This window comes from Pogoniulus pusillus, chromosome 36, assembly GCF_015220805.1.
Source record: "Pogoniulus pusillus isolate bPogPus1 chromosome 36, bPogPus1.pri, whole genome shotgun sequence".
NCBI lineage: Eukaryota > Metazoa > Chordata > Aves > Piciformes > Lybiidae > Pogoniulus > Pogoniulus pusillus.
Genome location: NC_087299.1, coordinates 7,581,089 through 7,608,237, shown reverse-complemented (window position 1 = coordinate 7,608,237; position 27,149 = coordinate 7,581,089). Strand labels below are relative to the sequence as shown.

General features: G+C 54.1%; 1 long non-coding RNA gene across 1 annotated transcript in view; it reads left to right on the top strand.

Moving 5' to 3' along the window:
• The first annotated feature begins 592 nt into the window (after window positions 1–592).
• Window positions 593–27,149, top strand: part of LOC135190470 (uncharacterized) — a 39,203-nt gene continuing 12,646 nt past the window's right edge. Inside the window, exons 1-2 of the long non-coding RNA XR_010308531.1 lie at window positions 593–648; window positions 10,333–10,426. This is a non-coding gene — a long non-coding RNA (uncharacterized LOC135190470). The remainder of the gene's footprint in view (window positions 649–10,332; window positions 10,427–27,149) is intronic.

Genomic DNA, 27,149 nt, shown 5'->3' with positions numbered 1-27,149 from the left:
CAGCACTGCTCAGGCCACCCCTGGAGTGCTGTGTCCAGTTCTGGGCTCCTCAGTTCAAGAGAGCTGTTGCAGTACTGGAAGGTGTCCACAGGAGGGCGACAAAGCTGGGGAGGGGCCTGGAGCACAGCCCTGTGAGGAGAGGCTGAGGGAGCTGGGGGTGTGCAGCCTGCAGCAGAGGAGGCTCAGGGCAGAGCTCATTGCTGCCTGCAGCTGCCTGCAGGGAGGCTGTAGCCAGGTGGGGTTGGGCTCTGCTGCCAGGCAGCCAGCAACAGAAGAAGAGGACACAGCCTGAAGCTGTGCCAGGGCAGGTCTAGGCTGGATGTTGTTAGGAAGTTGTTGTCAGAGAGAGTGATTGGCATTGGAATGGGCTGCCCAGGGAGGTGGTGGAGTGGCTGTGCCTGGAGGTGCTGAAGCCAAGCCTGGCTGGGGCACTTAGTGCCATGGTCTGGTTGGTTGGGCAGGGCTGGGTGCTAGGCTGGGCTGGCTGAGCTTGGAGCTCTCTGCCAACCTGCTTGATTTTATGTGATTAAATACAGCTGGGAGAGGGTCTTTAAGAGGAGGTCTGCTGAGGGAGCTGGGTTGGTTAGTCTGGAGAAGAGAAGACTGAGGAGAGATCTCCTCACTCTCTACAAAGAAGGCTGGGGGGAGGTAAGTGTTGGTTTCTTCTTCCAAGGAACAGGATAAGAGGAAATGGCCTCAGGTTGTACCAGGGCAGACTTAGGTTGGACATGAGGAGCAATTTCTTTCCTGCAGGCTGGGAGAGTTGGGGCTGCTCAGCCTGCAGAAGAGAAGGTTCTGGGGAGACCTCATAGCAGCCTTCCAATACCTGAAGGAGGCTACAGGAAAGCTGGGGAGGGAGTTTTGACAAGGGCTGGGAGTGATAGGATGAGAGGGAATGGGCTGAAGCTTGAGGAGGGCAGATTGAGACAGGAGCTGAGGAAGAAATTCTTTGCAGTGAGGGTTGAGAGACCCTGGCACAGGGTGAGGAGACCCTGGCACAGGGTGAGGAGACCCTGGCACAGGCTGCCCAGGGAAGCTGTGGCTGTCTCCTCCTTGGGGGCTGCTCAAGACCAAGTTGGATGAGGCCATGAGCAGCTTGGGCTGGTGGGAGGTGTCCCTGCCCATGGCAGGGGGGGGGTTGGAACTGACTGATGTTGGAGGTCCCTCCTAACCCAAACTCTGACTCTATGAACCTCTGAGTCTCAAAGGTCTCTTCCAGCCTCCCCAGCTGCATGAACAAGTGAGGGGATTAACATCACCTCCCCCCAGCAAGCTGCAGTGCTCTGCCAGGAGCTGCACCGACCTAGGGCTGGCAGCTCAGCCAGCGCCTCAATTAGGCAGCACACAGCACAATTAACTGCCTGCAATTAGAGTGAGTGCCTTAATTACCCTGTTTACGTTTTGCAACCTCTCTGCTCTGCTCAGACAAAGGCTTCTCTGCATACAAAGCTGGGCAGCAGCAGAGCTTTGCTTCCCCCTCCTTGTGTCTCCTACCCTGTGCTGATTCTGAGAGCTAAGATGGACTCGTGGCAGAGAATTGCCCAGCCCCAGAGGCAGCAGAGTGTGGGGGATTGCTCTGCTCTGCCTTGAGCTGCTGCATGCAATGGAGGAAGGGATTGCTAAGCACTTCCTATCTGGAGCTCTTTCTCCCTACTGCAAGCAGAGAATAGAATAGAACCAAGCAGGTTGGCAGAGAGCTCCAAGCTCAGCCAGCCCAGCCTAGCACCCAGCCCTGCCCAACCAACCAGACCATGGCACTAAGTGCCCCAGCCAGGCTTGGCTTCAACACCTCCAGGCACAGCCACTCCACCACCTCCCTGGGCAGCCCATTCCAATGCCAATCACTCTCTCTGACAACAACTTCCTCCTAACACCCAGCCTCAACCTGCCCTGGCACAGCTTGAGGCTGTGTCCCCTTGTTCTGTTGCTGGCTGCCTGGCAGCAGAGCCCAACCCCACCTGGCTACAGCCTCCCTGCAGGCAGCTGCAGGCAGCAATGAGCTCTGCCCCGAGCCTCCTCTGCTGCAGGCTGCACACCCCCAGCTCCCTCAGCCTCTCCTCACAGGGCTGTGCTCCAGGCCCCTCCCCAGCCTTGCTGCCCTTCTCCAAACACCTTCCAGCACCTCAACATCTCTCTGCAATGGAGGAGCCCAGAACTGGACACAGCACTCCAGGTGTGGCCTGAGCAGTGCTGAGCACAGGGGCAGAAGAACCTCCCTTGTCCTGCTGCCCACACTGCTCCTGAGCCAGCCCAGGATGCCATTGGCTCTGCTGCCCACCTGGGCATTGCTGCCTCCTCTTCAGCTCCTCTCTCCCAGCACCCCCAGCTCCCTCTCTGCCTGGCTGTTCTCAGCCACTCTGTCCCCAGCCTGTAGTGCTGCTTGGGGTTGTTGTGACCAAAGTGCAGAACCCTGCCCTTGGCCTTGTTCAATCTCCTCCCATTGGCCTCTGCCCACCCATCCAGCCTGGCCAGGTCCCTCTGCAGGGCTTTCCTACCCTCCAACAGCTCCACAGCTGCTCCTAGCTTGGTGCCATGAACTTTACAGCCTCCATGACAAGGAATTTTGTCTGGAGTTGCTTTGCCTTTGGTTGAGCAGGATTCTTTGCCTCCTGCTGCAGGCAGGAGGATGCTTTTTCCCCCCCATCCCAAGTGTCTAAGGCTTCTTTTAAGCTCTTGAAGTTTGCACCACGAAGCCTTCAACTCTTTGGTGCTGTCAGCTTTGGCTTCTGAAAATCCAGGGCTTGCAGGCTGTCTAAGCTTGGCTAATTGGTTTGTTCTCTACCTCCAAGCCTAGTTGCCATGTGTGGCCATCCAAACATATCCTGGCAGTAGGAGATGCTGAGATATTTATACCTCCCCTGAAAGGACCACGTTGCTGTGCTGCAAAAGGAGCTGCATTAGGAATTCAGTGGAGAGGAGGCAAACTCAGCCTGCATTTTAAACTCAAAGCAGTGCATGAGGCTGTGCAGCAGATCACAGTGGCCTGAAATTGCACCAGGGGGAGGTTTAGGTGGGAGATTAGGAACAGTTTCTTTGTTGTAGGAGTGGTCAGGGAGTGGAAGTGGCTGCCCAGGGAGGTGGTGGAAGCCTCATCCTTGGAGGTGTTTAAGGCCAGGCTGGATGAGGCTGTGGCCAGGCTGATCTAGAGTGAGGTGTCCCTGCCCATGGCATGGGTTTGGAACTGGCTGCTCCTTGTGGTCCCTTCCAACCTTGACTGATGCCATGAAGTCTCTCCAGCCCAGCCTCCACAGATACCCAAGTGAGGCACCCCTGTGTTGGTAGATAAGCTGCTGCCATGCCTTAGTTTCTCTCCTGCTGGGCAGTGGTGGAGTGTCCCCATCCCTGGAGAGGTTTCAGAGCCACACAGATGTGCTTCTGAAGGACAAGGCTCAGTGGTAGCCTGGCTTAATGCTTGAACTTGATCCTAAAGACCTTTTCCAACCTAATTGACTCTGTGAGTGCATCATTTGCAGGCCACTTCCCAGTTAAAGGCAGACCTGGCATGATCTCTGCAGGGCTGTCTTTTTGTGTGCCATCCCAGCTCCCTCAGCAACAGGAGCTGCCACCAGGCAAATATTTGCTTTACAAATTGGGTTAGGCAGGAGACAGAGACCCAAGTATTTGGTGCTGTAATTGGAGTGAACGATCAGACGATGGGGCTGAACCTGCCCTTATCTGTTTGCTTTATCTTAATGCAGGCACCAAAATGGGGAGGCAACGATAAGGGTGGGCCCTGAAGGGAGGGGAAGGGCTGAAGGGGCAGAAGTCAGAGGACAAAGGGATGAAAGTGAAGCAGCTTCCAAGGGAATAACACAAGCCTCGAGGATTTAACTCAGCATTTCGGTGCTGTTTGAGGGGGCCCAGGGAAGTGCTCCACTCAGGATGAGTGGAGCAGGATGCTTTAGGGCACTGTGGCTCCTGTGGTGCATGAGGTTGATATGTGGCTGGGCAGGGGGTTCTGTGGCTGAACAGAGAATCAAGCAGGTTGGAAGAGAGCTCCAAGCTCAGCCAGCCCAACCTAGCACCCAGCCTTGCACAACCAACCAGACCATGGCACTAAGTGCCCCAGCCAGGCTTGGCTGCAACACCTCCAGCCACAGCCACTCCACCACCTCCCTGGGCAGCCCATTCCAATGCCAATCACTCTCTCTGGCAATAGCTTCCTCCTAAGGGCTGGGTGCTAGGTTGGATTGGATGAGCTTAGAGGTGTTTTCCAGCCTGCTTGATTCTATGATTCTCTTCTATTCAAGTGGGGTTGGGCAGCCTGCAGGAGAGGAGGCTGAGGGGAGACCTCCTCACTCTCTCCAGAGGAGCTTGGTGTGAGGTGGGAGTTGGTCTCTTCTTCCAAGGAACAAGTGATAGGATAAGAGGCAATGGCCTCAAGTTGCAGCAGAGGAGGCTTAGGCTGGAGATGAGGAACAATTTCCTTGCTGCAAGAGCAGTCAGGGATTGGCAGAGGCTGCCCAGGGAGGTGCTGGAGCCACCACCTCTGGAGCTGCTCCAAACAATGGCACCTGGGGGACATGTTGCCATGGCCATGGTGGTGCTGGGCTGGCAGTTGGACCTGGTGACCTGAGAGGGATTTTCCCACCTCAGTGACACCACAAACTCACAGCATCCCACCTGGGAAGGAACTTGTCTGGCAGGCTTCAGAGCAAGGAGTTGGGTTGGGTTGAGTTGAGCATCCCAGGGCAATGCCTGGGTGTGGTGAGATCTTTGCTCCCTTCCTCACTCCTCCCTCCCCCTCATCAATCTTGGGGGAGCATTTTAAGTAGCTAATTGGCAAATATGCCTGCAGAATATCACATTGCTGTTGGGCTCAACTGCCACAGAGCTGGATTTGATTTCACCCAGTGCTAACAATGGTTCATTACATAGGCCCTAGGAAGGGGCAGGGTAGATGTGGTGGTATCACTTTGCAACCCAGGGTGTGCCCTGGTTGGAAAGGCAACCTGCAGTACAGCAAAAGTGGCTTGGGCAAACCTCAGTGGCTGCAGGATGCTTGGGTTTCAGAGGTGTCTTGATGAGATACAGGCACAGAAGTTGTGGGGCAGACAAAATTGTCAGGCTTGATGCCAGCCTTTGGTTGGAAGAGACCTTTAAGATTCACAGATTGCAGCAGGCTGGAAAGGACCCTCAAAGGTCACCTTGTCCAAGCCTCCTGCAGTCAGCAAAGACAACTCCAGCTTGATCAGGCTGCCACATCAAGTCACCATCAGTGAATTTGCAGATGGCACCAAGTTGGGAGCAAGTGTGGATCTGCTAGAGGGCAGCAGGGCTCTGCAGAGGGACCTGGACAGGCTGCAGAGATGGGCACAGGCCAGTGCCAGGAGGTTTAACAACTCCCAGTGCCAGGTTCTGCACTTTGGTCACAACAACCCCAAGCAGCACTACAGGCTGGGGCCAGAGTGGCTGAGAGCAGCCAGGCAGAGAGGGAGCTGGGGGTGCTGGCAGAGAGGAGCTGAAGAGGAGGCAGCAGTGCCCAGGTGGGCAGCAGAGCCAATGGCATCCTGGGCTGGCTCAGGAGCAGTGTGGGCAGCAGGACAAGGGAGGTTCTTCTGCCCCTGTGCTCAGCACTGCTCAGGCCACCCCTGCAGTGCTGTGTCCAGTTCTGGACTCCTCAGTTCAAGAGAGATGTTGCAGTACTGGAAGGTGTCCACAGGAGGGCGACAAAGCTGGGGAGGGTCCTGGAGCACAGCCCTGTGAGGAGAGGCTGAGGGAGCTGGGGGGGTGCAGCCTGCAGCAGAGGAGGCTCAGGGCAGAGCTCATTGCTGCCTGCAGCTGCCTGCAGGGAGGCTGTAGCCAGGTGGGGTTGGGCTCTGCTGCCAGGCAGCCAGGGACAGAAGAAGGGGACACAGCCTCAAGCTGTGCCAGGGCAGGTTCAGGCTGGATGTTGTTAGGAAGTTGTTGTCAGAGAGAGTGATTGGCATTGGAATGGGCTGCCCAGGGAGGTGGTGGAGTCACCATCCTTGGAGGTGTTGAAGAGGAGGCTGCATGAGGCACTTAGTGCCATGGGGCAGTTAATTAGAAGGGTTAGGTGCCAGGTTGGACTTAGTCTTAGAGTTCTTTTCCAACCTGGTTGATTCTGTGATCTCAAATGTCTCCTCCTCCTCCTCCTCTCTTTTGCTCTCGTTTTTTCTCTTCCCTCTGCGTTCGTGGCACAACCTGTGGCTGAGCTGTGGAAATCCACGGACTCAGAGCAAGGAGCTGCTGGTGTGGTGGCCACTTGGTGGGGTTAGAATGCAAGGTGTGGTGCCCTTCTCCTGCCCGGGAAGCCTGGACCTGCCGAGAGGGAACTCGTGTGCCAGTCTTGCTTGGGGTCGGGAGGAGCACGCTGAGCCCCGTGGGTCTCCTGGTTGCTCTTTGGGGCTTTCAGGATCATAAGAGGGCTGGACTGGAGGACATGGCTTATGAGGAGAGGCTGAGGGACTTGGGGCTTCTTGGTCTGGAAAAGAGAAGATTTGGAGGGGATTTGATAGATGTTTATAAGCATCTGAGGGCTGCCAGGAGGGGGGGACAGGCTCTGCTCACTGCTCCCTGGGACAGGACAAGCAGCAGTGGATGGAAGCTGCAGCACAGGAGGTTGCAGCTCAGCACAAGGGGGAACTTCTTTCCTGGAAGGGTCCCAGAGCCCTGGCACAGGCTGCCCAGAGAGGTTGTGGAGTCTCCTTCTCTGAAGCCTTTCCATGCCTGCCTGGATGTGTTCTCTGTGATCCGTGTTAGGTAGCACTGCCCTGCTCTGGCAGGGGGGGGTTGGGACTCGCTGATCTCCTTTGGGTCCCTTCCAACCCCTAACAGCATCCTGTGAGCCTGGGACTTTTAGACGGCAGAAGTTGTGCCGCGCACCGAACTTCTCACCTAACCCCCCCAGCAGCAGCAGCTTAACCCTCCCCTCTCAGCACACCTCCACCGCACCCTCCCTCCCCCCAGCTCCCGCAAGCCGTTTGGCTCAGCCCCCCCCTGCCTTCCTCCATCGCCTCTTTGCCACCAAGCTTTGCAAAGCGAGTTCGTTAGGCTGCTGGCTGCCAGGCTGCGCTTTAACGAGCCTTGCTCCGTGCCTGCCCTATCTTATCTGCAGGCTGATAAGGCACAAAGCGTTCCTGGGACATTGCTATCAATCACTTTTTATTGATGCGCCTCGGTCCCAACCGCCTGCCGCGGCCCGGGGGGGGGGCTGTGGGCTCGGCCGGGGGCAGCGCTGGGCAAACGCAGCCCTCAGGCTTCCCTCTGCCCTGCGGCTTGCTGGGGGAGATGGCTTCTAGTTAGTGCCTCCCCGCTGCTGCCTGCCTTCCCCCTCCCCGCTGCTGCCTGCCTTCCCCCTCCCCGCTGCTGCCTTCCTTCCCCCCCCCCCCCCACTGCTGCCTTGTGGTCCTCCCCCCCACTGCTGCCTTGTGGTCCTCCCCCCCATTATTGCCTTTCTCTCCCCCCCCCCCATTATTGCCTTTCTCTCCCCCCCCATTATTGCCTTTCTCTCCCCCCCCATTATTGCCTTTCTCTCCCCCCCCATTATTGCCTTTCTCTCCCCCCCCATTATTGCCTTTCTCTCCCCCCTCCATTATTGCCTTTCTCTCCCCCCCCCATTATTGCCTTTCTCTCCCCCCCCATTATTGCCTTTCTCTCCCCCCCCCATTATTGCCTTTCTCTCCCCCCCCCATTATTGCCTTTCTCTCCCCCCCCCATTATTGCCTTTCTCTCCCCCCCCCCCCATTATTGCCTTTCTCTCCCCCCCCATTATTGCCTTTCTCTCCCCCCCCCATTATTGCCTTTCTCTCCCCCCCCCCCCATTATTGCCTTTCTCTCCCCCCCCCCCATTATTGCCTTTCTCTCCCCCCCCCCCATTATTGCCTTTCTCCCCCCCCCCCATTATTGCCTTTCTCTCCCCCCCCCCCATTATTGCCTTTCTCTCCCCCCCCATTATTGCCTTTCTTTCCCCTCCCATTTCTGTTTAGAGGAGAGCTCTAAGATCATCAAACTCAGCGTAACAGCAGTGTTTGAGAGTCATAGAACCATTAAGGTTGGGCTCTGCTGCCAGGCAAGCAGCACCAGAACAAGGGGACAGAGGCTCAAGCTGTGCCAGGGCAGGTTGAGGCTGGATGTGAGGAGGAAGTTGCTGGCAGAGAGAGTGATTGGCATTGGAATGGGCTGCCCAGGGAGGTGGTGGAGTGGCTGTGGCTGGAGGTGTTGCAGCCAAGCCTGGCTGGGGCACTTAGTGCCATGGTCTGGTTGGTTGGGCAGGGCTGGGCTGGATGAACTTGGAGCTCTCTTCCAACCTGCCTGACTCTATGGCCAGGATGCCATTGGCTCTCTTGGCAACAAATGATCAAACCTGAGTGCAAGAATGATGTGCACAGCAGTGAGGTGGTGCTCTGTGACAGGGCTGAGAGGTCTGCAGGGAGGCTTCAGCTGCTTTGTGGTTTGCTGCCTCTGCCTGCAGGAGAGGAGACAGTTTCCTTGCTGGGCTCTGTTGTGAGAATCTTACCAGAAGGGAGGCAAAATGTAGGCTGAGGTCAAAAAAATCATGGAATCATGGGATGCACTGGGTTGGGAGAGACCTTTAAAGGTCATCTAGCCTGACCCTCAAGCAGTCTTCAGCCCAAAGTGGAGCTGCTGCTCTACAGGCCAGGCAGGATATGGTCCGATGAAGCAGGTCCTTTGAGCCTTGAATCATGGAATCACAGAATGCCAGGGGCTGGAAGGGACCTCCAAAGCTCAGCCAGTTCAACCCCCCCTGCCAGAGCAGGAGCACCCAGAGCAGATCCCACAGGAACACATCCAGACTGTTCTTGAATATCTGCAGAGAGGCAGACTACAGAACCCCCCTGGGCAGCCTGTGCCAGGCTCTGGCACCCTCACAGGGAAAATGCTTCCTCCTCAGGTTCACATGGAACCTGCTGTGCCTCAGCTTCCACCCATTGCCCCTTGGGCATCACCCAGCAGAGCCTGGCTGCAGCCTCCTGGCACTCACCCCTTACTCCACCTGCAGTCCTGGGGGCAGTTCTGTAGCCCCCAGCACAAGCAGGACATGGAAGTGTTGGAGCCAGTGCAGAGGAGGCCACCAAGATGCTGAGAGGGCTGCAGCAGCTCTGCTCTGAGCACAGGCTGAGACAGTAGGGGCTGTGCAGCCTGGAGAAGAGAAGGCTTGGAGGAGACCTTGGAGTGGCCTTGCAGGATCTGAAGGGGGCTCCAGGAGGGCTGGGGAGGGACTATTGGGAAGATCTGGGAATGACAGGAGGAGGAGGAATGGGTTTGGAGTGGCAGAGGGGAGAGTGAAAGTGGATGTCAGGAAAGGGCTCTGTGCAGTGAGGTTGGGGAGAGACTGGCACAGGTTGCCCAGGGAGGCTGTGGAGCACAGAAGCACAGAATGGGATCTTTGTGTGTGAGTGTGAGTGGAAGGCTCCTCCACGTGTGTGTGTGTGTGTGTGAGTGGACAGTGTGTGAGTGTGCATGGAAGGCTCCTCCACGTGTGTGTGTGTGTGAGTGGACAGTGTGTGAGTGTGCATGGAAGGCTCCTCCACGTGTGTGTGTGTGTGAGTGGACAGTGTGTGAGTGTGCATGGAAGGCTCCTCCACGTGTGTGTGTGTGAGTGGACAGTGTGTGAGTGTGCATGGAAGGCTCCTCCACGTGTGTGTGTGTGAGTGGACAGTGTGTGAGTGTGCATGGAAGGCTCCTCCACGTGTGTGTGTGTGTGTGAGTGGACAGTGTGTGAGTGTGCATGGAAGGCTCCTCCAGGTGTGTGAGTGTGAGTGGACAGTGTGTGAGTGTGCATGGAAGGCTCCTCCACGTGTGAGTGTGAGTGTACAGTGTGTGCATGGAAGGCTCCTCCACGTGTGAGTGTGTTCATTTGGGGTTTGTTGTTTCTTTCCCCACCCCAATTAAAGCTCTTTTGTCCCAGGGCAGAGCTCACTAAATCAGGAGCAAGCCCTGAGCCCCTCCAGAAGCAGCTCCCCACAGCAGCAGCCTCTCCTGGCCTCTGCTTTTTCCCTGCCAGAGCTGAAGTTAAAAATTATTCAATGTATAAATTCCTGGCCTGTGAACCAGAGGCTCTGCACTGTACCAGGCAAAGATTTTCACCAGCATTCTCCTGCTTAGCCAAGGCTGAGATAACAGCCCCTGGGAAGAGCACTTGGGGGAAGAACTCCTCACTTCCCAGATTCCATCAGGGTGTTCATCTGCCACCTTTGCTGGGTTGTTTTTCCCTTCCCTTGCCCCCTTCTTCTTAAGAAGAGATTTATGTGAAGTGGAGAGTTGGAGCTTTGATTTTTACATTGCTTTGTAATTCTTTTGGGGGTTGTTTTGGGTTTGGTTTTTTTTTTTTTTTTTGCTTCATTCCAGCCAGGCCAAACTGAAGCTGGTCCAGGCTGTGGGTCCTTTGGTTTCTCTTTGTTCTTCGTCTTGCTACGACAAGGAGCAACTGGAGAGAAGCAAAGTAAGTGGTGGGGATTTATCTTCTCTTGCTTGAGGAGTTCTCAACCAAGGCAGCTGGAATTGGGGCTTGAAAGGGGCAAAAAGGGTGGGGGAAAAAATCAATTGAATGAAAAAACCAAAACAAAACTGATTTTTGAGAGGGTGGAATTGAAACAAGGCTGAGGGGTGACAGCTCTGGGCTGCAGGGTGACTCCTGCAGACAAGGGCAAGGAGATGCTTGTGGCTGCTTCAGAAGGCTTTGCAAGGTGACTCTTGCAGACAAGGGCAAGGAGATGCTTGTGGCTGCTTCAGAAGGCTTTGCAAGGTGACTCCTGCAGACAAGGGCAAGGAGATGCTTGTGGCTGCTTCAGAAGGCTTTGCAAGGTGACTCTTGCAGGCAAGGGCAAGGAGATGCTTGTGGCTGCCTCAGAAGTCTTTGCAAGGTGACCCCTTCAGGCAGGGGCAAGGAGATGCTTGTGGCTGCTTCAGAAAGCTGTGACAGGTTGGACTGGATGATCTTGGAGGTCTCTTCTGACCTGGTTGATTCTGTAACTCCTGCAGACGAGGGCAAGGAGATGCTTGTGGCTGCCTCAGAAAGCTTTGCAAGGTGACTCCTGCAGACAAGGGCAAGGAGGTGCTTGTGGCTGCTTCAGAAGGCTTTGCAAGGTGGCAGGTTGGACTGGATGATCTTGGAGGTCTCTTCTGACCTGGTTGATTCTATGATGCTATGACTCCTGCAGACAAGGGCAAGGAGATGCTTGTGGCTGCCTCAGAAGGCTTTGCAAGCTGACCCCTTCAGACAAGGGGATGCTTGTGGCTGCTTCAGAAAGCTGTGACAGGTTGGACTGGATGATCTTGGAGGTCTCTTCTGACCTGGCTGATTCTATGATGCTATGACTCCTGCAGACAAGGGCAAGGAGATGCTTGTGGCTGCTCTCTGTGCTTCAAAAGCTGCTGGCCCAGTGGCTTCCTAACTCTCTGATACCTGAAAAGCTTCAAGTGGAGAGGCAGGAGGGAAACCAACAGGGGAAGGAAAAGACAAAAGACTTTGTAAATGCATCTTGGTTTAGTTTTCAGCCCCAGAGAGGAGGTTGCTGCTGTTTGTAATCCCTGTCTGGGATGTTTACTTGGGGCTGCCGACTTCCCTGCTTGGCTTTCCTGCTGTAATCCTCAGCCAGCCCCGGAGATCCTTTTCCTATTCAGAGGAGTCGTCAGGAGATTTGCATTGCTGCGTAGGGCTCTGCAGGCAAAAGCAAGCAGCGAATCTCTCAACAAAGGGAGGCTCAGGGCGAAATCTCTGCTCCCTTCTGATGTGCAGAGAGCTGAAAGCACAGTGGGGGCTGGGTGGAAGGGGTGCAGCGAGGCAGGCAGAGCATGCATGCCAAGGATGAGCTGTCAGGACTCCTTGCAGCTTGCTGGCTGAAAATTAACCAGGTATTAGTCACCAGCTCCTGGCTTGTTTTTTTTTTCCCCTCCTTTGTGGGATGCTTTGTATGTCTGGGAATGTCCAACAGCCATGGGGAAGGGAAAGGATTTGAGTTCTTCTTCAGGAAGCTATAAAAATCCTATAAATAACTGGGAATAAAGAAGCTGTGGATAAGGGTTGTAAAGCTTCAAGGTCAGGGTGGTTCTAGAGCAGAGTTCAGGTTGATTCTAGGGCCAGATATTAAGGCTGGTCCTGGAGACAGATATTGAGGCTGGTCCTAGGGCCAAGCATTGAGGCTGGTCCTGGAGACAGACATTGAGGCTGGTCCTGGAGACAGATATTGAGGCTGGTCCTAGGGCCAAGCACTGAGGCTGGTCCTGGAGACAGATATTGAGGCTGGTCCTAGGGCCAAGCATTGAGGCTGGTCCTGGAGACAGATATTGAGGCTGGTCCTGGAGACAGATATTGAGGCTGGTCCTAGGGCCAAGCATTGAGGCTGGTCCTGGAGACAGATATTGAGGCTGGTCCTAGGGCCAAGCACTGAGGCTGGTCCTGGAGACCTATATTGAGGCTGGTCCTAGGGCCAAGCATTGAGGCTGGTCCTAGAGACAGATACTGAGGCTGGTCCTGGGGCCAAGAATTCAAGAGCCAAATGTGGGGCTGGGTTTGAAAGAGAAGCATGAGAAAGAAGACAGCAGCAATAATTCCCAGCCCCTGCTGAGCTGCTGCCAAGGACTTAGGGCAACTCAAGACAACAACTTGAACCCTCAGGTGGCTTCAGATTGCCCTGGAGGACAGCACAGATCCCAGTGGGAAGTTTTTGTAAGACCCCCTCCCTTTGAGACTTCCTGCATGCCTGTAAGTAGGTTATGGTCCTCAAGCAGTGCAATAAACCCCTTCTTGTGGTGGTGCCTTCAGAGTCTAGCAGGGCAACTTGTGCACCATGGCTGCTGCTGGCCCAAACCAGGAGCTGGGCCAGGGGTCCTGGGCATGCAAAGCAGTGTTGAAGGAGCCAGGATGTGTTTGCTGGCTAGTTGCTAACTTGCAAATGGCAGTGACTGGGGACTAGCAACAATTTCTTCCTTGCAAGGAGCAGTGAGGGATGGAGTTGTTGGCAGAGAGAGTGATTGGCATTGGAACAAGCTGCCCAGGGAGGGGATGGAGTCCCCATCCCTGCAGGTGCTGAGGAAATGGCACTTTGGGGCACAGTTTAGTGGCCTTGGTGGTGTAAGGTGGCTGATTTGACTTAAAGATCTTAGAGGTCTTTCCAACCTTAACCATAGAATCATAGAGACCTCCAAGCTCAGCCAGCCCAACCTAGCACCCAGCCCTGCCCAACCTAGCACCCAGCCCTGCCCAACCAACCAGACCATGGCACTAAGTGCCCCAGCCAGGCTTGGCTGCAACACCTCCAGCCACAGCCACTCCACCACCTCCCTGGGCAGCCCATTCCAATGCCAATCACTCTCTCTGACAACAACTTCCTCCTAACATCCACCTTGAACCTGCCCTGGCACAGCTTGAGGCTGTGTCCCCTTGTTCTGGTGCTGGCTGCCTGGCAGCAGAGCCCAACCCCACCTGGCTACAGCCTCCCTGCAGGCAGCTGCAGGCATCAACGAGCTCTGCCCTGAGCCTCCTCTGCTGCAGGCTAAACGATTCTCCAGGCTAACAACTCTATCCCCCAGGAAAAGGATGTGCAGGGCTTCCTTCATTGCCATTCTCCCCTTTCCTCTGTGCCCTTTTCCTGCTCTTTGCCTTATTTCTGTGCCACAACCTGCCCTGGAGTGCTGTGCCCTTGCTTTGGTGCTGTGGCCTTTGGTTGAACTGGGTGGTAATCGAGTAGCAGCGAGGATCCTGCCCCTGCTGTGCCATGGGGATCCTTGCTCCAGTGGCTGGGGCCAGATCCAGTTGCAAGGGGATGAAAATTCACTCGGGGCTGCTTGACTTTTTCCACTCTAGGTGGAATCACCCTCCTGGATTGGAGGCTTTTTTTATATCTAGGTGGGTTACAGGCAATAAATCTGCCCCCTCCACCCCCCCAGAAAAGGCACAGTGGCTCCAGAGCCCTGCAGAGCAACAGAAGAGCTCTGCCTCACTTGCCTGGAATTTGGATTGAGGTTTGTTTAGATTAATATTTACTGTTTCTTTGCTGACAACAACAACAGAGGGGGGCAAAAAGAAGAGTGGCTTTGTGTTTGTTTTGGCTGAAGGGAGCAGGGTAATTACTGCTAATGATTTATGAGGCAGGGAGAGGTGAAATGAGAACACATTTCGTGATGTTGGATGGGAAAAATCACACCCAGGATCTTCCCTGACCTTCCTGAATGCAGTGGGATGTAGAGGGCCACATCTTTGTGTCTTGGGACCCTCTTTCTTTTGCTTTTCCTCTCTTGTTCCTAAGAGTTAATCCTGCTGGGGGAGCAGAATGAGGTGTTAAAAACAAACCTTTTCCTCTCTTCACCCCTAAAAGGAAGATCCAAATAGAGAGCTGGCTCCTGCTGAGGCTCCAGGCTGGTGGCATCAGGTCTCAGGAGACTGAGGAAAAGCAAGTTGATGGTTTTGGGTTTGCTGAGTAGCTCTTAAAGGTCAAGTTCCTTGTCTGCTTAGGGAAAGAGTGCTCAGAGAGCCACAGAAACATTCAGGTTGGCAAAGCCTCTCAGGATCACCAAGTCCAACCCAAAAGCCTACTCTGCAAGGTGCACCCTAGCCCCAAGCACCACATCCAAACTACCCTCAAACACCCTAAGCACACCCAGGGTTGGAGACTCCACCACCTCCCTGGGCAGCTCATTCCAGTGCCTGAGCACTCTTGCTGGGAAAAGAGTTTTCCCCATATCCAGTCTAAACCAACCCAGTGGCATCCTGATGGCTCCTTCCCTCTCTTAAGAATCCAGAGGAGCATAATGACAACAGCCAAAGGAGCTGCTTCTAAGCTTAAAGGCAACAGAAGTGGGTCTGGGACCCAGGAAGGGCAGCACAACACAGGCAGCAAACCTGGAGCCCAGGGCCAGGATCCCCTGAGCCTTAGCTCCTAGCTGGAGTGGAATGCTTCAGGCAGAAACCACTCCTGGTGCAACCCCTCCCAGCTCTTGCTTGAAGACAACCGACCCTGGGCCAGCTCATTTCAGCTCCACCATCACCTAGGAAGCTTGGAGCAGATGATCTTTGGAGGTCCTTCCAACCTGGCACTCTGTGAAGGCAAGGAGAGAGCTTCTGCCCTGCATCTTGGTGGTGCTGCAGCGGCAGGGTATAGAAAGAGGTTGCTGCTGCTGCTGCTGCTTGTCCTTCAGAGGTTAAAGACACTCTGAGGAGCCCAGCCCAGTGCCTGTCGGACATTCCTCCACGCTGGTTGATAACTGACTGGTGCAGTTCATGTTTCCCAGGGGGCAGCCAATAGCAGGGGCATGCTGAGAGTCAGCAGCCTTGCTCTGAAGCCTGACCAGAGCCTGGCTGCCTGTGCAGGAGGCTCTGATGCTCACCACCTCCAGTAGTTTTCCTTCCTTGCTGAAGTTTCTCCTCTGAGTGTTTCCAGCCCATAAAGTTCTTCACCTTTTGACCTTTATTATCAAAGCTCAGCTGGAGGATTGGTTGGTGGAGGGTTTGGGTTTGTTGGGTCAGGTCGAGGCAGGTCAAAGCTCCTGGGTTGATGCAAATTAGTGTCTAAGTGATGTGAGCTCAGCTGAGTCCAGGTCCTGGGGCTCTGGGTGGCCTGATCAGGCTGAGGATGTCCCTGCTGACTGCAGGGGGCTTGGATTAGACGACCTTTAGAGGTCCCTTCCAACCCAGGTGATTCAGTGAGCCTCTGACCCTGCTGGGACTCAGCCTTTTGAGAGCTTACAGCAACTGCCCCCACCCTTCCAAGGCTTGAATTCAGGTGACTCTGCAAACAGATGCTCCAAAGGCATCTTAATCCTGGAGTCACAGAATGTCAGGGGCTGGAGGAGAACTCCAAAGCTCATCCAGACCAGATCACACAGGAAATGCCTGCTGCTGGGTTTGGACCTAGGAGCAGGAGAAGAGTTAGGCAAAGATTGCATCATGTAATGAATCCTTCCCTACCTCTGGGGATGCTTTTTAGTGCAGCCTTTGCTGAGAACACTGAAACCCTGTTAATGAGAATCCACCCCAAGGTGGGCTGATGGTGTTGCATAAGCCCCCTCCTCCTCACCCCCCCTCCCCCCTCCAGGCACTTGTTTTGGCCTCCTGTCAGTCTGCTTTGAAGCAAATTTGAAGCAGGAATTGAAGCAAGCAAAGCAGTGGGAAGCATTTTCTCAGTTCCTTGCAGCCTGTGCTGGAGGCAGAGATTCTGCCTGGGATGTCTGCTCTGATCAGCAGGCAGAGCACTCAGGCTTGGAGCAGGTCTCTGGGTAGAGGCTCTGTGCACTTTGATTCTGAAAGCTGAAAGAGGGTGGAGAGGGGGAAAAGGCATTTGTCCATTTCTCCTGGTTCCAAATCAGAATCATAGAAGCAGGCAGGGCTGGAAGGGACCACAAGGAGCAGCCAGTCCCAACCCAACCTCCTGCCATGGCCAGGGACACCCTACCCTAGAGCAGGCTGCACACAGCCTCAACCAGCCTGGCCTCAAACACCTCCCTGGGCAACCCATTCGAACCTCTCACCACTCTCATGGTGAGAGTTCATCTATGGGGAGGAGGTTTACAGGCTTTAGGAGTGGAAGGCTGTGATTTGGGTCCTTCTTTTCGTTTTGGCTTTGATGACTTTTTAGGCTCTCAGGTAGTGAGAGGCCTGGGGGGAATGGAGCAAAGCTGGAGGTGGGGAGAGTCAGCCTGGAGGTGAGGGGGAAGTTCTTCAGCATCAGTTTGAATCTCCCCTCTGCCACTGCAAACCCATTCCTCCTCCTCATCCTCTCATTACCAGGCCTTGTCAATAGTCCCTCCCCAGCCCTCCTCTAACCCCCTTCAGATCCTTCAAGGCCACTCCAAGGTCTCCTCCAAGCCTTCTCTTCTCCAGGCTGCACAGCCCCAACTCTCTCAGCCTGTGCTCAGAGCAGAGCTGCTGCAGCCCTCTCAGCATCTTGGTGACCTCCTCTGGACTGGCCCCAACACTTCCATGTCCTGCTTGTGCTGGGGGCTCCAGACCTGCCCCCAGGACTGCAGGTGGGGTGTGAGGAGAGCAGAGCCAAGGGGCAGAATCCCCTCCCTTGCCCTGTGCCCACACTGCTCTTGCTGCAGCCCAGCACAGGGTTTCAGCAATCCTTAGCTTGAAAGACTCCCTGGTGTGAGAGCAGAAGCCATGGAGTCAACTCCTCAGTCCCTCCCCACTCACTGATCCTTCCAGGACTCCATGTGTGTGTGTCCCTAAGCAGTGCCTAGAGAGAAGGGAAGGGAAGGAATCTTTCCCACTGCTCCTGCTCTTTTAACACCCTTTACTTCTAGGACACAAACCTGAAACCTTCCCCTTTCCAGAGCAGGCAACTCTTAGTTTGCTTTCAGGATTAGCTGCGAAGGCAGCAGAGTGTTTAACCTTCTTGCCCTGATTAGGATGGGATGTTAATTAATACATATTCACTGCTTAATGTCAAGAGCTGTTGAATGTGCACAAGAGCAGCACCAACCCAGCTCAGAAATTAAGGCTAATGAGGTGCTTCAGATGGAACCTTTTGATTTTGCTCCTGTTAGACTGCCCCAGATTTCTGTTAATGTTCGAACTCATTAGCTACAGATTTGGCTTCTTCCAGGCAATTGCTTGGCTTTGAATCTCCCTGCTAATGATCTTCCTCGGCTCAGAGTTAATCATGTCAGGCTGATTCACTCCCTGGCCGCCTACCTTCAGCTCTGTCCACACAAAGGATGCTGCAGGCAGCCTCTCAGGTTGAATGTTTGGAGCGATTAGCTAAGGAATTTAGCTTCCCCTTCTCCACTTCCACCTCGTTTCCAGGAGCTCAGAGAGGTCCTAGATGCCTTCTCCCTCGGGGTGGTGCTCAAGGCCAACCTGGTCTAGTTGAGAGGTGTCCCTGCCCACGGTGTAGGGTGGCAGGAGGTGATCTGTGAGGTAGCTTCCAACCTGAGCCATTCTGTGCTTTGGCTTCGAGTCTGAGGTGCACACAACCTTCCACCTGCTGCTGCTTGTGCCAGGCTGGGATGTGCCCACCCAGGGACCTGCTGTCCCTAGGGGCACTGCTGGAGAGCAGAGCATCAGCGAGGGAGCATCTTCATCTCCTGCCAGCAGGCATCCAGCTGGATGGGCCCAGCTTTGCTCTCTGCTGCAGGGGGAAAGCTGCACTGCCTGGCAGCTGCCTTAGCTCCTGATGAGAAGCTTCCTACCATCACCCAGACTGACTCTAGAACCTTCTTGCTCGGCCTTATTGCTCTCTACAGCTACCTGAAAGGAGGCTGTGGTGAGGCTGATGTGAGCCTCTTCTCCCAAGTGTCTACCAAGAGGATGAGAGGAGCCAGCACCCAAGCTTGCAGAAGAAGCCAGACCTGTTGCCTTCTCTTTGGTACCCTAAACCAGCACTTAGAAAGACAGATCTGTGGAGGGTGGATCATGGAATTATGATTCAACTTCCACAGTTGACCTTAGCCTCAGGCTGTGCTGGGAGAGGTTTAGAATCATAGGATCAAGGAGGTTGGAAGAGAGCTCCAAGCTCAGCCAGCCCAACCTAGCACCCAGCCCTGCCCAACCAACCACACCATGGCACTAAGTGCCCCAGCCAGGCTTGGCTGCAACACCTCCAGCCACGGTGACTCCAGCACCTCCCTGGGCAGCCCATTCCAATGCCAATCACTCTCTCTGTCAAGAACAATAAGAGGGAAAAATTGCTTACTGGAGCAGTGTTCAGGCTCTGATCAGCCTGCTCTGGTGGAGGATGTCCCTGCTCTCTGCAGGGTGCTTGGACAAGACGACCTTTGGTGGTGCCCAGGGAGGTGGTGGAGTTGCCATCCCTGGAGGTGTTGCAGCCAAGCCTGGCTGGGGCACTCAGTGCCATGGTCTGGTTGATTGGCCAGGGCTGGGTGCTAGGTTGGGCTGGCTGAGCTTGGAGCTCTCTTCCAGCCTGATTCCACGATGCTATGAAACAGCAAAGCCAGGGATGGATGTGCTGCTCTGGGTCAATTATTATTTCCCTCTCCCAGTCCAGCCTAAGCTACCAGCAGATCCTGTTCCAAAGCAGCTCCTGCACAACCTCTGATCAAACAGGAAAAACCTGTGAACTGTTGGCTTTGAATCCTGGAACCTGAGGACAGGCTGCACTTGAGTACCTCCAGAGCTGCACTCAAACCTCTAAAGGTTCAGAGAGAAAGGGGAGGGGAGGGGGGAACCAAATCCCAAGTCTTTCTATAGGGAAGGGGAGGAGGAAGAGCTAATCTGTTTCCACCCTGCATTCCTTACATTCCTCTGATAGGCAGCTACTATAGAAGCCCTCAGACCCACCTACAGCATGAGCCTAACGGAGCTAGAGAGAAGCTAAACCTCTGTAGCTCTGCCATGTTGCATCTCAGGAGTCCCCTGCCTCTAAATCCTGCCTCTGCTGATGAAGTGCCCGGAGCAGCTCCTGCTGTCCCTTCAGAGCAGGTGGCAGGCACATCCCCAACCTTCCCCCCCTGAGCACTTCCAAATGTCCTGCTATGGGAATGCCCTTTGTGGAAGCTGAAACTCAAGGTTTGGGGCTGCTGGGTGTAGCTGTTGGGCTGTTGGTTGGTTTGGGGCTGGTTTTTACTCCTGTTTGAAGGAGATGACTCAAGCTTGGTGTAAATCCAAGGCAAATAGAAGGTGCAGGCGCCTGCGGTTGGTTAACTCCTGAGCTGCTGTGCAGAGAGATCACAAAGCTGACTAAAACTGGGGGGGGCTTCCCCTTTTTCTCTCTTTCCAATCCTTCCCAGGCTGCTGGGGTGTTTGCACCCTGCCAGCCAGGACACTGAAGCTCTAGGTGGGAGTTGAAGCTTTTCTCTCTCCTGCTGCTGTGGTTCGGCTGCGGTTTCAGGTGGGGTTAACAGCCCCTGGCTGGCTGAGGTTTGCTTTCCCAGCTGCTGCTCTCTTAGGCTGGGGGCAGATGTTTGGTTATTTGTGTTCCTGCTCCAGCATTGTGTCGGGAATGGGAAATCAATCAGCAGTGGTGTGCCAGGAGTTGGCTCAGGATCTGTGTTCAAGTGGAGTCCCTCAAGCATCAGTACTGGGTGCAGCCCGGAGAAGGGTGAGGGGTCTGGAACACAAACCCAATGAGGAGAGGCTGAGGGAGCTGGGGGGGTGCAGCCTGCAGCAGAGGAGGCTCAGGGCAGAGCTCATTGCTGCCTGCAGCTGCCTGCAGGGAGGCTGTAGCCAGGTGGGGTTGGGCTCTGCTGCCAGGCAGGCAGCCAGGGCCAGAACGAGGGGACACAGCCTCAAGCTGTGCCAGGGCAGGTCTAGGCTGGATGTTGTTAGGAAGTTGTTGTCAGAGAGAGTGATTGGCACTGGAATGGGCTGCCCAGGGAGGTGGTGGAGTGGTTGTGCCTGGAGATGTTGAAGCCAAGCCTGGCTGGGGCACTTAGTGCCATGGTCTGGTTGGTTGGGCAGGGCTGGGTGCTAGGCTGGGCTGGGTGAGCTTGGAGCTCTCTTCCAACCTGCTTGATTCTATAGTTCTATGTTCTCAGAGCTAGGATTAGCTTCTCCACCTACTGGAGCCTAACAGCAGAGCCTTTATTTATTTCTTTTCCAGGTGACTGGAGGGCAAGGGAGCAAAAAAAAAAACCCAAACACCACAACCAAACCAAAGCCAACTCAGTAGCAGTGCCATAAACGCAGAATGAAATGTTTCCTGGGGGGATAAACCAGGCACAGCTTTCAACCTCTGCCACATTTAACGCCTTTGCTTTGAAAGTTAATGGCACATTGGTTTTGTGTGTGCTTGTGCCTGGCTCTAATCTCACAGGGGCAGAGGAGATTCACTTTTGCTTTCAGTGAGAGGACACAAATCTCACACCTTTCCCTTGCCTCTCTCTAAATACCTTTCCCCTCCCTTGGCTTGGTGAAGGCATTGAAGGAAATCAGTGCCACCAGCAATTAACATTGGAAATGAAGGGTTTGCATAACTCAGCATTAATATCCTGTCAGGTGCTCCTCAAACAAAGAAGAAATGGCAATGGAGCATCAACAGCTCCCACCAGAGCTCCTCTAAGCTCAGTGATCAGCATTTCATACCCAAAATAAGAGGGGGAGGGGGGTGAAGGGAAGGGATTTGAATAGTGCAGCTTTGAATCACAGCTCCCTAGCCCTGATTTTATTTGCAAATGAAGGCATCAGCACAGCAATGTTTGTTTTAATATTCAAGTGTTTTCTTTTCTGGAGTGTAGCTTGGATAGAAGGGGACAAATCCTCAAGGTGCTTGAAGCAAAATAACCTGAAGGGAGCAAGCAAGGGAAAAAAACACCCAAACAACAACCCAGAAACAAAGAAGAAAAAACCTCTCTTGAATTCTGGGCAGCTCAGAAGCAGTTCTGGGTCACGCCTCGAGAAGAGATGAGTTTAGTGTTGTAAACTATTCATACAAGCTGCAGGATCAGGCTCTGCCTCTGTAGTATTTGCCTCTTGACTGTCAGAATTAGGAGAAGAGCTCATCCTGTGGAGGGGCTGCAAAGTTCTGCACATTCAGGGTGCAAAGGCTGCAAAGTTCTGCACAGCTCAGGGTGCAGGACTGATGCACGTTTGTGTTTCTTGCTTTAATGCAGCAATAGAAGCTGCAGCATCAGCCTCTGCCTCTATAGTATTTGCCTCTTGACTGTCAGCACTAGGAAAAGAGCTCATCCTGTGGAGGGGCTGCAAAGCTCTGCACAATTCAGGGTGCAAAGGCTGCAAAGCTCTGCACAATTCAGGGTGCAGGACTGATGCCCATTTGTGTTTCTTGTTTTAATGCAGCAATGCAAGCTGCAGCATCAGCCTCTGCCTCTATAGTATTTGCCTCTTGACTGTCAGCACTAGGAGAAGAGCTCATCCTGTGGAGGGGCTGCAAAGCTCTGCACAATTCAGGGTGCAGGACTGATGCCCGTTTGTGTTTCTTGTTTTAATGCAGCAATAGAAGCTGCAGGATCAGCCTCTGCCTCTAGTATTTGCCTCTTGACTGTCAGAATTAGGAGAAGAGCTCATCCTGTGGAGGGGCTGCAAAGTTCTGCACATTCAGGGTGCAAAGGCTGCAAAGTTCTGCACAATTGGGTGTGCAGAACTGGTGCCCATTTGTGTTTCTTGTTTTAATGCATCAATAGAAGCTGCAGGATCAGGCTCTGCCTCTAGGATGTGTTGTCCTAGGAGAAGAGCTCGTCCAGTGGAAGGGCTGCAGAGCTTTGCACAGTTAAGTGTGCAGAACTGATGCATATTTGTGTTTCTTGTTTTAAACCATCTTCCACCCTAAACCATTCTGTGATTCTGATGCAAGCTGCAGGATCAGGCTCTGCCTCTAGGATGTTTTGCCTCTTGACTGTCAGCACTAGCAGAAGACCTTTCCTTGTGGAAGGGCTGCAAAGCTTTGCACAATTGGGTGTGCAGAACTGATGCATATTAGTGTTTTTTGTTTTAATTGAGCAATAGAAGCTGCAGGATCAGGCTCTGCCTCTAGGATGTTTTGCCTCTTGACTGTGAGTTAGGAGAAGACCTTTCCTTGTGGAAGGGCTGCAGAGCTTTGCACAATTGGGTGTGCAGAACTGGTGCCCATTTGTGTTTCTTGTTTTAATGCATCAATAGAAGCTGCAGGATCAGGCTCTGCCTCTAGGATGTGTTGTCCTAGGAGAAGAGCTCGTCCAGTGGAAGGGCTGCAGAGCTTTGCACAGTTAAGTGTGCAGAACTGATGCATATTTGTGTTTCTTGTTTTAAACCATCTTCCACCCTAAACCATTCTGTGATTCTGATGCAAGCTGCAGGATCAGGCTCTGCCTCTAGGATGTTTTGCCTCTTGACTGTCAGCACTAGCAGAAGACCTTTCCTTGTGGAAGGGCTGCAAAGCTTTGCACAATTGGGTGTGCAGAACTGATGCATATTAGTGTTTTTTGTTTTAATTGAGCAATAGAAGCTGCAGGATCAGGCTCTGCCTCTAGGATGTTTTGCCTCTTGACTGTGAGTTAGGAGAAGACCTTTCCTTGTGGAAGGGCTGCAGAGCTTTGCACAATTGAGTGTGCAGAACTGGTGCACATTTGTGTTTCTTGTTTTAATTGAGCAATAGAAGCTGCAGGATCAGGCTCTGCCTCTAGGATGTTTTGCCTTTTGACTGTCAGCACTAGCAGAAGACCTTTCCCTGTGGAAGGGCTGCAGAGCTTTGCACAATTGGGTGTGCAGAACTGATGCACGTTTGTGTTTCTCGTTTTAATGCATCAATAGAAGCTGCAGGATCAGGCTCTGCCTCTAGGATGTGTTGTCCTAGAAGAGCTCATCCAGTGGAAGGGCTGCAGAGCTTTGCACAGTCAAGTGTGCAGAACTGATGCATATTTGTGCTGCTTGTTTGGAACCATTAATACAAGCTGCAGGATCAGGCTCTGCCTCTGGGATGTGTTGCCTCTTGACTGTCAGCACCAGGAGCAGAGCTCATCCCGTGGAAGGGCTGCCAAGTTCTGTCCTACTCAGGTTTCACATTCGCTCTGCACCCTCCAAACCCTTCAGGCTCCTCCTGCTTCGCCGCGTAACGCTGCAGCCCAGGGGCAGCGCTCGGGGATGCGCAGCTGAAAGCTTTCAGAGCCACGAAGCTCTCTGAGGTTCGGGTGGGTGCCTCACAGCCCTGCCGCCGCCCTGGACCGCTGCGGCTCAGCCGTGCCTGGCACCTCACGCTCAGCCCAGAGAGTGCGAGGGGAGGGCACCGCCTGGCAGGGGGGGCACGGAAAGGGCTGCAGAGATAAGCTGCGAGTTAATGAGTCAGAGAGACAGGCAGAGGGGATGTAAACCACCAGCGGCAGACCTGGGCCAGCTAAAGCCATCACTTGAGACGTTTGTTTAGCAGGTCTTAGCAGAGATGCTGCCCAGAACCCTTCACGCTCTCAGACTCCCTGGAGGGTGGCCTTAGGATAGGTCCTTTTTTTTTTTTTTTCCTCTCTCTTTTTCTCCTTTTCCTCTTTTTTTCCCCTTTTTTCCTGCTCTTTAGCTCTTTCATTTTATTTTTTTTTTCATTTTCCCCACTTTTTCGTTATTTTTCGTTTTTCCCTCCCCCTCTTTTGTTCCTTATTTTCCTTTTTTTCCCTTTCATTCTTTTTTTTCCTCCTCCCTCCCCGTTTTATCCCCCACTCCCTCCCCGTTTTATCCCCCACTCCCTCCCCGTTTTATCCCCCACTCCCTCCCCCTTTTATCCCCCACTCCCTCCCCCTTTTATTTCCCCACTCCCTGCCCCTTTTATTTCCCCACTCCCTGCCCCTTTTATTTCCCCACTCCCTGCCCCTTTTATTTCCCCACTCCCTGCCCCTTTTATTTCCCCACTCCCTGCCCCTTTTATTTCCCCACTCCCTGCCCCTTTTATTTCCCCACTCCCTGCCCCTTTTTTGTTCCCCTCCCTCTCCCTTTTTTGTTCCCCTCCCTGAGGAGGAGCTTGTTCAGCAGGAGAGTGGTGAGAGCCTGGAATGGGCTGCCCAGGGAGGTGGTGGAAGCCTCATCCCTGGAGGTGTTTCAGGCCAGGCTGGCTGAGGCTGTGTGCAGCCTGATCTAGTGTGAGGTGTCCCTGGCCATGGCAGGGGGGTTGGAAGTGGCTGATCCCTGTGGTCCCTTCCAGTCTCACTGACTGAATGAGCTCAGCAGCTCCTGCTCTTAGGAGGTGGGTTCCCAGAAGAAGGGAGGTGGGAGGAGTGGCAGCACAGAGCTTGCCCTGTCTAGTGCATCAGGAGAAGCAAGGCCATGCCAAGGTTATCTAGGTAAGGTTGTGCTGAGCAGTGACTCATCCTGAGCTTCCTGGCTGGTCAACACCCTCCCCAGCTAACTGCTGTGGTGGTAAGGATGAGTCAGAGTGTGCTCAGTGGCTGCTCTGCTGGGAAAAGCTCTCTGTTGCCCTTTCTGTAGGGGCTGTCTTGGAGAATGCCAAGAGGGAAAAAGGGCATGTTCTGACTAGCTGGGCTCTGGGCAGTGAGGTGCCTTTAAAAGAGAGATTGCTTTGTTCAGAGCTGGAAGGCAAACCAGGAAATTCAGAGGTGGGGGCAGTTCTTCCTCCTGGCCTGAGCCTCCAATCTACCTGCTGGATCCTGCTCAAATGCTTCCATTCCCTGCAGGCTCAGTGCAAATCACAGAGTGTCAGGGGCTGGGAGGGACCTGGTGCTGGAAGAGAGGAGCTGAACAGGAGGCAGCAGTGCCCAGGTGGGCAGCAGAGCCAATGGCATCCTGGGCTGGCTCAGGAGCAGTGTGGGCAGCAGGACAAGGGAGGTTCTTGTGCCCCTGTGCTCAGCACTGCTCAGGCCACCCCTGGAGTGCTGTGTCCAGTTCTGGGCTCCTCCATTGCAGAGAGATGTTGAGGTGCTGGAAGGTGTTTGGAGAAGGGCAGCAAGGCTGGGGAGGGGCCTGGAGCACAGCCCTGTGAGGAGAGGCTGAGGGAGCTGGGGGGGTGCAGCCTGCAGCAGAGGAGGCTCAGGGCAGAGCTCATTGCTGCCTGCAGCTGCCTGCAGGGAGGCTGTAGCCAGGTGGGGTTGGGCTCTGCTGCCAGGCAGCCAGGGACAGAAGAAGGGGACATAACCTCAAGCTGTGCCAGGGCAGGTCTAGGCTGGATGTTAGGAGGAAGTTGTTGTCAGAGAGAGTGATTGGCACTGGAATGGGCTGCCCAGGGAGGTGGTGGAGTGGCTGTGCCTGGGAGGGGTTTCACAGCTGTGTAGCTGAGGTGCTGAGGGACCTGGGCTAGTTGATCTTCAAGGCCTCTGCCAAGCAAAATGATTCTGTGAGTGATGAAGAGCAAGGAAAGGGAGGCTTCCCCCCCACGCCCTCTGCCCTTGGATTCACTGTGCTTGAGCACAGCCTGACTGCTTTTATGGAGGGCAAAATCTCACCTCAGAAGCTCAAAGCTTGTCTGGCAGTGATGGGAGCACCTGGTTTTGGCCCAGAGGAGTCATTCCAGGGAAGATGCTTTGATCCCCATCTGAAAAATGGGAAGAGAGGCATTTTCCTGCAAGCAGTGGTTGGGTTGTGAGCTCTGAGTGAAGAGCAGTTGGACTTGATGGTCTCAAAGGTCAACCTCAACTGTTGTTGACTTCAAAGGTCGACTGGTGAGGATGAATTCTATGATTCAACCTCAACAGTTCTGTGCTTCTAAGTGCTGGTTTAGGGTACCAAAGAGAAGGTAACAGGTCTGGCTTCTTCTGCAAGCTTGGGTGCTGGCTCCTCTCATCCTCTTGGTAGACACTTGGGAGAAGAGGCTCACATCAGCCTCACCACAGCCTCCTTTCAGGTAGCTGTAGAGAGCAATAAGGCCGAGCAAGAAGGTTCTAGAGTCAGTCTGGGTGATGGTAGGAAGCTTCTCATCAGGAGCTAAGGCAGCTGCCAGGCAATGCAGCTTTCCCCCTGCAGCAGAGAGCAAAGCTGGGCCCATCCAGCTGGATGCCTGCTGGCAGGAGATGAAGATGCTCCCTCACTGATGCTCTGCTCTCCAGCAGTGCCCCTAGGGACAGCAGGTCCCTGGGTGGGCACATCCCAGCCTGGCACAAGCAGCAGCAGGTGGAAGGTTGTGTGCACCTCAGACTCGAAGCCAAAGCACAGAATGGCTCAGGTTGGAAGCTACCTCACAGATCACCTCCTGCCACCCCACACCGTGGGCAGGGACACCTCTCAACTAGACCAGGTTGGCCTTGAGCACCACCCCGAGGGAGAAGGCATCTAGGACCTCTCTGAGCTCCTGGAAACGAGGTGGAAGTGGGGAAAGGTCTCTGGGTAGGCACATCCTAGCCTGGGACAAGCAGCAGCAGGTGGAAGATTGTTTGCAGCTCAGACTGGAGGCAAAGTGATGTGGCAAAGGTAATGATGGGTGGAAAAGGCTGTGGTGTAGCTGGGCAGTTCTGGGACTGTGCTGGGCTGTGTGACTAAGGTCTTGCTCCTTCACTTGGTGGGACACACAGACACACTGCTGCCTCCTTTCACCCTCCAGAGGCTGCTGTGTGTTCTGTTTTGCCACCCAAGGCTGGCAGTGATTTAAGGAGCACTTCCCTGAACTCTTTTATCACCCCAGCTGCTTTGTGTGGGCAGGGGCTGTGTCTTTAATGGGCTCCTCATCTCTCTGTTTTAAGAGTGGGGTGGGAAAGAGAAGATAAAGCCTCATCTCACAGCTGCTGGCAAGCTCAGCCTTTCTCCTCTCCCTCCTAATCCCATTGTTCACTAGGATGGGGGGGAAGTCCTGGTGTTAATTACCTCCATTCCCACAGCCTGCAGCCCAGCACAAGGTGCTGCCATT